This window comes from Macrobrachium rosenbergii, chromosome 15 (genome assembly GCF_040412425.1).
Source record: "Macrobrachium rosenbergii isolate ZJJX-2024 chromosome 15, ASM4041242v1, whole genome shotgun sequence".
In the NCBI taxonomy this organism is placed as follows: domain Eukaryota; kingdom Metazoa; phylum Arthropoda; class Malacostraca; order Decapoda; family Palaemonidae; genus Macrobrachium; species Macrobrachium rosenbergii.
The window spans coordinates 48,330,121-48,340,120 of record NC_089755.1 but is presented as its reverse complement, the minus strand read 5'-3'; the positions used below and the strand labels follow the sequence as shown (position 1 = coordinate 48,340,120).

Below are 10,000 nucleotides of genomic sequence, written 5' to 3'. Positions count from 1 at the left end.
AATTAAATTGAAAATATACCTAAAGTTTAGAACGTCACTAAACTGTATTAAAATTTCGGTACAGGAAAAGTGACACCAAATAACATGGGCCTACAGAGATTCAAGACTGGAAAAATTCTTGGTTTAGTTCTAAACACATGGGAATACTGTTGTTTGCGTGGCTCCCTTTCCCCCCTCCCCCTCCTCCTCCTCCTCCTCCTCCTCCTCCTCCTCCTCCTCCTCCTCCTCCTCCTCGTAATGGATTTAGGTAAAGAATGAAATAGCCTTTCGAATACTTGATGCGAATTCAGTTATGCATGCAGTCTTGTGTACTGAAACCTCCTTTAAAGATTAAAAGTGATTTATATTTTGCGCTTTGCATCCAGATGACGTCGAGATTCACAGCGTGCCGGCGGAGAAATAAAACGAGAGAAAATGGGGTATTGGATGTAATACTGAAAATCGAGATGAAAAGGAAACGGGATATTTAACCCAGATCCCAAAAAGGGCGTAGCAGAACTGGATATGGGAGGAAACGAAGTAAGTTTGTTCTCACCCATCCCGCATGAGAATCACCTATTTTTAGAAACATGACCTCGTTTGCCGTAACTACTTTCATAGGCTTAGGAAAAGTTCCCTGATTGGAATTCGAGACAGGGCTTTCCGGAGCCAATTGAAGACTAAATCGGAAAATTATTCATGAGTTAAAACTCCCTCGATGGATAATAATGGACAAAAGGGAAAAAACTTTCAGAATGGTGTTGAAGACGGGGAATTAAGTTTGTTTTTTAAATATAGAAAGACCCCAAAAAGAAAATTAAGTAAACGCCTGGTTCAGAATGGAGCACAAATAGTGGAGACAACTGTATCCCTAACTTTTTATATAATCAGTATCTCCAAGATTTGAAGCAAAAGGAAGTCAATATATAATACAGCAAAACTGTCCAAAGGTAACTTTTTCTTCCGTGTCTGTGTGTAAACAAAAATATCTCTAGAACCGATGAACAGATTTATGTGAAACTTGGTGACGACATTCACTGGGTAACCTTCTGCTGATCATGGATGATTTGACGATTAGTCGTCGTGGTGTTCCTCATGGTCAGTGGTTCAGTTGACGCGGTTTGACTGAGGTAAGCTCTCTGCTGAGTGCTCCTGTTGTTCCTCATGTTCGAGAACCTTCTTATCTTCTTCTCCATCTTCTTCTTCTTCTTTTTCTTCTTCTTCTTCTTTATCTGGTGTTATGTCTTCCACTCCATTGCAGAAGTGAAGTATTCAGTAAAACCGTGGCATGCTTGATTTTTTTTTTTACACAATGGAAACCCGAGACAATGGACATTTTCTGTGCTTGAATAAACCTATTGTGGGTTGCTCTCTGCCTGGTCAGAAAATCTCTCTCTCTCTCTCTCTCTCTCTCTCTCTCTCTCTCTCTCTCTCTCTGTGTGTGTGTGTGTGTGTGTGTGTGTGCTAGATTCATGATGAGAAACATTTCCTTTAAAGCTGCGTGATGAAATGACAATTCTTTCATACCTAAAATCCAAACTTCAGTAATTGCCGCGTCAAATGACCGTGTGTTACTGAAGACTTCGAAGTCTTCAAGTGATACTCGAGTATGAAGCTACATAATTATTTTTATGTATATTCATCAATGCGCATTTATAAACCCATTTCCTTGAAAAAAGTAATCATTGCCTGTTTAATATAACCGGTTTATTCATTAGCATAATATTGTGAAATGTTTATATAATTTTCACCATTTCGGTATATTAATTTTTTCTTTTAATCTTGATTACCATTTCCAAGTTGTTGTTTGTTGATGTTGTGACTGTTCTTGCTTGTTTGCCTCGCAAGAATAATCTCAATGTTTATATTTTTTATGGACAGTGAAGAAAACCGATTAAATACATGGGTAGGATCTGCATTATTATTATTATTATTATTATTATTATTATTATTATTATTATTATTATTATTATTATAAATAGAAAAATGAACGAGCATCCAAATGTGTAAAGCAGAAAGGAGAGAAATAAACATCAATAAATTTTAAGAGACAAGTTTACAGTATAAGTACAAGATCAGTGAAAACTCGGCAAAACTCTGGCGGAGTGTACAGCTGCTTGAAAGTCGTTAATAATCGATCATTTCTCTTTATCAATATGACTTGTAGCTGACCATATCAAAGATCCATCTCGTCACAGAGACTGTGAGGCATTCTGGTATTACCAGAAAAAAAAAAAATAAGTTTGCAGCTTCTGTTGGTTTCGTTATGATGTTCAAGACGGACGGGAACGAACGGGGCATCTCTAATAACCAAAGACTTCCTATAGGCTGTTATTGTTTTATCTTATTCTTTTTAGTTTTCTGTAAAAGAAAATATTGCGCCGGCTTTGTCTGTCCGTCCACACTTTTTTTGTCCGCCGTCAGATCTTAAAAACTACTGATGCTAGCGGGCTGCAAATTGGTATGTTGATCATCCACCCTCCAATCATCAAACATACCAAATTGCAGCCCTCTAGCCTCAGTAGTTTTTATCTTCTTTAAGGTTAAAGTTAGCCATGATCGTGCGTCCGGCAACGATATAGGATAGGTCACCACTGGGTCTTGGTTCAAGTTTCATGGGCCGCGGCTCATATAGCGTTATACCGAGACCACCGAAAGATAGATCTATTTTCGGTGGCCTTGAATATAAGCCGTAGCGGCTGTACAGAAAACTCGATCGCTCCGAAGAAACTTCGGCGCATTTTTTGCTTGTTTGTAACTGGGGTGGCCTCGTACCAGCACCGATCCATATTAAGTATGCACGACGTATTCTTGTAAGCTCTATTGCCCCTATAATGGGAAGTCTCTCCTGTGATATATTTATAACCATGTGTCCTTGCAGAGGTGGTGCGTACATTCTTGACTGCTATGTTTTAGAATTAGCGTGCGACCATAATTAGCCTCACTGTGTATCTATAAGTAAACTTGAATTAGGGACTAAGACTGAAAGAGGAGGTATTTGTGATTCGAGAATACGTTAATGACGCGTCAGTTCCAAGTTAAATTTGTCTTTCCTGGAATTCTCAACAGACAGTAATCCAGTTCTTGCCTGGAATACATAATGAGTCTCAGAATGTTATAATTCTTTTGAGAGTACAGAATGAGTGTTATATATTGTTGCTTACAATACATCATTAGTCTAGTGTATTCTCACTTAGAATACGTATTCGTTCCGTATGTTTGTAAATAAACCTTACCGTTATTCATTCTGTAATTAAGTCCATTTATAGAAGCAGGCCCGCTGTGAAAATTGGCCTCGTCGGATAGGTAATTCATCCAAATTGAATCCTTTCATTTGCAGCTGATTATTTCATCCTCGTCCTAAATGTCCTTTCAAACGCGAATGGTTACTTAATTTTCCCCCCGAGAGTTCCTTTAATACTCGAATGACTACTTCATTTTCATCATACGGTCCTTCAATACGCAAATGCTTGCTTAATTTTCATCGTGATTTTTTTTTAATGCCGGAATGATTACTTAATTTAGATTATGCCAGACTCTCATATTGCGCCGTACTCAGTTTAATATGGTGAGTATTCACTCGCTTTATACATAGGGCTTATTTCATAATTGTTAATCCTCCTAGGGAAGTGGGTGAATCCCCTAATAAGAAAGGAAAATGTTACTTGCATAAAAGACATGCCTATGAGTGAATCGGGTTAGATTTTGAAACTGGCTCTTCAACGCCCCCCGCCACCCACGTTAGGCTGACTTACAAAAATGAAAATTCTGTCCCAGTCAGATACTCTTCAGTGCGCATGCGTAAGTTTGAGAGGATGTTGAGCATTAATTTAGGGGAAAACTTCAAAAGTATGGCTAATTATTATATTGTAAACTTACTCCGGGCACGAAAGTTACGGCTCAACTCCAGTAATTACGCCGCCATCCAAAACACAACTAGGCAAGACTACATAATGGGTATTCATTTGTTGTTTTCCCTGTCAGAAAAAAAAAAGAATTTCGGGTGGCTCTTTAGCGTTGATAGCTTACAGGAATATACAAGTGCCACACAAATTGAAGTCTACGGAAGCTTACAAACATTTCGTGTCTACAAACAAATATTTGCATATACTGTATAATATATATACAGTATATATGTAATGTATATATATATATATATATATATATATATATATATATATATATATATATATATATATATATTAATATATATAGTACTTATATACAGTATATGTATATAAGTACTATATATATATAATATCATACTGTATAGACAAAATATTTCTTTGTAAAAACAAGAAACAAATGTCTGTAGGCTTCCGTAGACTTTCCCTTTAATTTGTTTCGCGCTTGTATATTCATGTAAGCTATCAAAGCTAAAAAGCTATATGAAATTGCTTTTATGTCGCGAAAAAATAAAAGGAAAACCCCTAATGTTGAATTGAGGTGCTGAAGTTTCGCTCCATGGCAGCAGGAATTAGAGGACGAGTGTTATGATGAAGGCGTGTTAATTGCCGTCATTGTTTTATCGTGACATGAAATGTCAATTAACCTTCTGATGAATTTAAAGAGTTTTTGGTAAATTTGAGACCACGAGATACTGAACACAAACTGGAAGAGGAATAGGTCAAAATGTCGTTGCTGATAAAGGTATTTTTCGAAATTGCGCTCTTCGTTTGCATGAACGTGGCTTACGTAAACATACCCCGTGGGGGGTTAGTGCCATCAGTGCACCTCACGTGGTGCACCGTATGCTTTACTTGAGGTTCTTAGCGGCGTCCCTTCAGCCCCTAGCTGCAGCCCCTTTCATTCCTTTTACTGTACCTCCGTTCATATTATCTATCTTCCATGTTACTTTCCACCCTCTCCTAACAATTGTTAATTAGTATAACTGCGAGGTCTTCCCCCTGTTACATCTTTTAAACCTTTTTACTCTCAGTTTCCTTTTTATCTCTAAATGACCTCATAGGTCCCAGCAATTGGTCTTTGGCTTAAATTTTATATTCCAATTCCAATTTTGTAAACGTATTTTGGTGGGCTTTAGAATAACTTGGCCTTATGCCAGTACCGGTCCCTGACCTAGGGTAGCCCGTAACTGCTGTAAGGTGTTAGAAAGGGTGACAAGAGAACTGATTTGGACCTCTGGACCCAACAACCAACCGAAACGCCAAAGCTTTGGGTGAAGTCCGCGAGAAATGTTGGGAAATGAACACTGAGGAATATGAGGATATTCAAACGTATTCCTCATAAGGGATGTTCCTCCTGAAGGGAGAGAGTCGCGAGGGGCTTGGAATGTCAGAGGTGGTGCTGAGAGAGAGAGAGAGAGAGAGAGAGAGAGAGAGAGAGAGAGGCCATCAGACGCCTCTGTGATTTTTGGGATTTTCGCTACCTCAGGATCCCTGCAGGATCGTTTGTTACTCGGGTGACTGTTTCTGAAATTATGAGGTAAATGGGACATTTACAGTTTGCTGTCTCTCATTTTTTCATAGAAACAATTTTCTAGGAAGAAATTTCATGAAAAAATGTTCTATAAATTCTTTCATATAAGTTTCTCTCTCTCTCTCTCTCTCTCTCTCTCTCTCTCTCTCTCTCTCTCTCTCTCTCTCTCTCTCTCTCTCTCTCTCTCTCTCTCTCTGATTTTTATTGTCTAATGAGTAAAATGTTCTCGTTTTCAAAATTATTCTTTTTGGTTCTGGGTCATTCCTGGTGAAATTTCTTAAAATAAATCGTAATAAAAAAACATTTCATTTTTTAAATGCCTCTTTTATATATATATATATATATATATATATATATATATATATATATATATATATATATATATATATATATATATATATATATATATGTATATATTATTAATGACACTTTATATACAATCAGTCGTTAAACTCGAACAACACAGTAGATCTATTTCTCTGTTGTTATTTCCCTGTAATGGAATAATTACTTCCGTTCTACAAAATAACAATGCTTCTTTTGTGGCAGTTACTCATGTCGCCATTTTAAACGAAACCAAATTGTTTTGAACGATTTTTTAAAAGTAGAAGGAGCTTTTTTTATATGATTCCTTCTGGATGAATCGACTGGTATTCCTTTGCCTCGTGTGAAATAGATGCTCTCTCTCTCTCTCTCTCTCTCTCTCTCTCTCTCTCTCTCTCTCTCTCTCTCTCTCTCTCTCTCTCTCTCTCTCTCTCTCCCCTTCCTTGGTGAGCGTTTCTTTTCAAAGAGTCTGTGGCCTTAACAAAAAGATAGAAACCGTACAGGCTGCAGCTGTCATCCAGAGACACTCTGGAATTTCATAAAGTTTCGGTTCATTCTCATTCTTCTTTATATATATAAACATACACACATACACACTTTTTACACACACATTATATATATATATATATATATATATATATATATATATATATATATATATATATATATATATATATATATGTATGTATATATATATATATATATATATATATATATATATATATATATGTATATATATGTGTATCTATATATATGTATATATGTATGTGTGTTTATATATATATATATATATATATATATATATATATATTTATATATGTATATGTTTATATTTATACAAATATATACACACACACACAACATTTGAGATGATGCCGATCTTCTCCAGACGCGTTAGCCTACTGTAAAGTGAGTTACGCATCTCATAAGTACTGTTAAGTCCTTTCAAAAGCAGTCGTGTGGGTGTCTGATAATGGTCGATTTTATGTGGATACTGTACGTGCTCTGTATATAATGTACACAGGTAAGGAATTGTCTGCCTGAAAGTGATCACCTTTCCGTAGAAAAACAAGCCTTGTGCCCAGAGGAGTTAAGGGCGTGAGTCGGTAATCCCTCCTACCAAGAGTTCCTTTTCCAGGCATAGTAATGGAAAGTAGGAGCGAAGAACAGTTGTGTTGGTGGCCTGGAGCTGGACAAATTGGCGTTGACGGACAGGATTTTTCTCTCGTATTACAGATGGCTCTGGGAAGACGATTCACCCCCTCTTTTTCCGTCGCGATGAGATTCGTGAGAGATGAAATCGCGGAGGGAGAAATCCCTCGGAGGTTTTTTTTTTTTTTTTTTTTTTTTTTTTTTTTGAGTGGGTATCACTCACGAGAACAAAGAGAGGAAAATTTCGTTTCCCAGCGGGTTTTTGCTGTTTTATTTTTCCTTGGTCTATGTGTGAGATACGCATTTTGAAATTTGCTCAATTAATGGTTCTTCGCCATTTTTCTTAATTTTTTTTATATTCACTTAATTGCAACATGGAAAATTTCGGTTTTGAGAAAAAATGAAGGTACATTTGCAGTCTATGCTCTGGTTTACAAATCAGTAGTTATACTGTAACATATACGTACATGCATTTCATATATGTACGTAATTTCTCAACTTTAATCCGTTTCTCTGAACACGGGTTAGCCACAAAGAAAAGACCTTACAAGTGTCCAGTCCCATTCATATTCAACTGCTTATTCGTGGCTTGAAACCCAGTATAATGCCCTATGTCCAGAAAGCGGTGGCCCTTCTTACTATAAAGTCAGTTGTAGACGCATTCGTCAGGTCAGTCCAGAGTATATACTAGTGATTGCTACCGCTGTGGTAGTAAGGCGGTACATTCTGGACGTTTCTGCCCAAGAAGATGCCAGTGATTTGGGGTACAGATACCAGTGGAATTACAATGCATATTTAAAGGTTATGGACCCTTCAAATGACTTGAAATTTCGTGTTGATTCCAGTGGTAGTCTTGTTTTTTATTGATGTAGGATTCCGGAAAAAAAACACTACAATTCTTGCAACTATGCGTGTTGGAAAGTCACTGAATGGCGAGAAATTATGATGTGTATTATGATTAATTTTCCATTTTCTGTTTTTGTTTTGTTTATAAGTTTTCGAATTGTATCAATTTTGTCACTAATACAAATTATGTACCGGTAGATATAAAAGTATATTAAAAATACAAGATTAATTTCCAATTTATTTTTTTTCTATAACCTCTGCATTTCTGAATGCAAGTTATTTTTTTTATTTACTCTACTGAACCTCAATAAAAATCTTGCAACAGGCAAGACGATAAAAAATAAGAATCTGCGCTTAACTTGGTTTGGAAATCAAAACTTGCAACCGGCAAGACGATACATTTTTTAAAATATATTTTCCTCCATTTCCAGGTGAGAGTTCCTAAATATAGGTCGCTTTAATTTTTTTTTTCCTCCAAAAGGCTGCTGGCCTTTTAAAAAACTTTTATGAAAAACCAGTATTGGAAAATTAAACTCGTATCCGACTCCTCTCCATCCGCAGCCTGCCCTAAGGTTTCGCGTTTATGGCAAGTGAACTTGGAGAAGAGTTTAAATAGAAAAAAAAGTGAAAAACTGGGAAAACGGAATAAGCCGTATCGAAAAGTTTGAACCTTTTTGTATTTGTTATCTCTCGGTGTTGAGAAAGAGAGAGAGAGAGAGAGAGAGAGAGAGAGAGAGAGAGAGAGAGAGAGAGAGAGAGAGAGAAAACTAGCGAATACGGGTTTTCACACTCGCGCAGGAGAAAGGATCTTCCCGATGTAATATTGACGTGAGAGTAACTTTCACTACAAATTATAGTGGTTTGGATGACGATGCAAAAAAACGGTTTATATGAATATAACGCGAGGATATATATATGTATGTACATATAGATATATATATACAGTATATATTAGATATACTGTATATGTATATGTATATATGTACAGTATATGTGTGTGTGTGTATTTTCGCTCGGATTTCTTTTGAAGATATTCTTCTTTAATCTAAATGCACACAAGGATTCCATTACTGTAGGAGAGTTCTTCAATAATTTCATATATATATATATATATATATATATATATATATATATATATATATATATATATATATATATATATATATATATATATATATATATATGTATATATATATATACTGTATACTGTATATATATACATATATAGGCTATATACTGTATAAATATATTTATATGTATGTATATATATATTCATACATATAAGCATCTACATACTGTATATATAATATATATACACAAATACTTACATGCACACACACACGCGCGCGCGCACAGTAATATTACTACTGTATGTTGCGTAAGTACAACACGCATGAATATTCATTGTGCAATAATGTGGAAACTAAGCGGCTTCGTATATTGCTACCATAGCTCGCTCTCTCTCTCTCTCTCTCTCTCTCTCTCTCTCTCTCTCTCTCTCTCTCTCTCTCTCTCTCTCTGTGTGTGTAATTAATTTTTATCAAGTTATATCGCCATTTACGCACATAAACACAGTATTGTCAGAGGAGAAATCATTGAATTTTTCAGTTAAATGAGTAAGAGTAAATTGCCCTATGCAACTAACTACGAAGTAGTTTGTATTTTAATTAAGAGAGAATTGCTGTCTAAATGACTCCGTAATCGGAGTCCAAATAAAGCCTTCGAGCTAAAGGTTCATTAATTAATATAGGGAAGTTATATGAGATGATCGACAAATTAAAGAGATTTGTAGCGAATTTAGTTAATTGTATATGTATATATATATATATATATATATATATATATATATATATATATATATATATATATATATATATATATATATATATATAAAATACATGTATGTACATATGTTTGTCCTTAGCAATATTTCTCTTGGATCATTTCTTAAGTTAATTTCTATGCTGGGATTCTGTAAATATATGTATATATATATATATATATATATATATATATATATATATATATATATATATATATATATATATATATATATATATATATATATATATATATATATATATATATATATATATATATATATATATATATTATATATATATTATTTATATATATATATATACATATATATATATATATATATATATATATATATATATATATATATATATATATATAGTTTTAATTATATTTGTGCCAGCCTCTTTAGGGGCATTGAAGCGTAAGGGAAAAGATAAAA

At 34.7% G+C, this 10,000-nt stretch overlaps 1 protein-coding gene across 1 annotated transcript in view; it reads left to right on the top strand.

Annotated features, from left to right (window-relative positions):
* kcc (solute carrier family 12 member kcc) overlaps positions 1-10,000 on the top strand; it is a 153,478-nt gene that overhangs the window by 35,313 nt on the left and 108,165 nt on the right. The window lies entirely within an intron of this gene.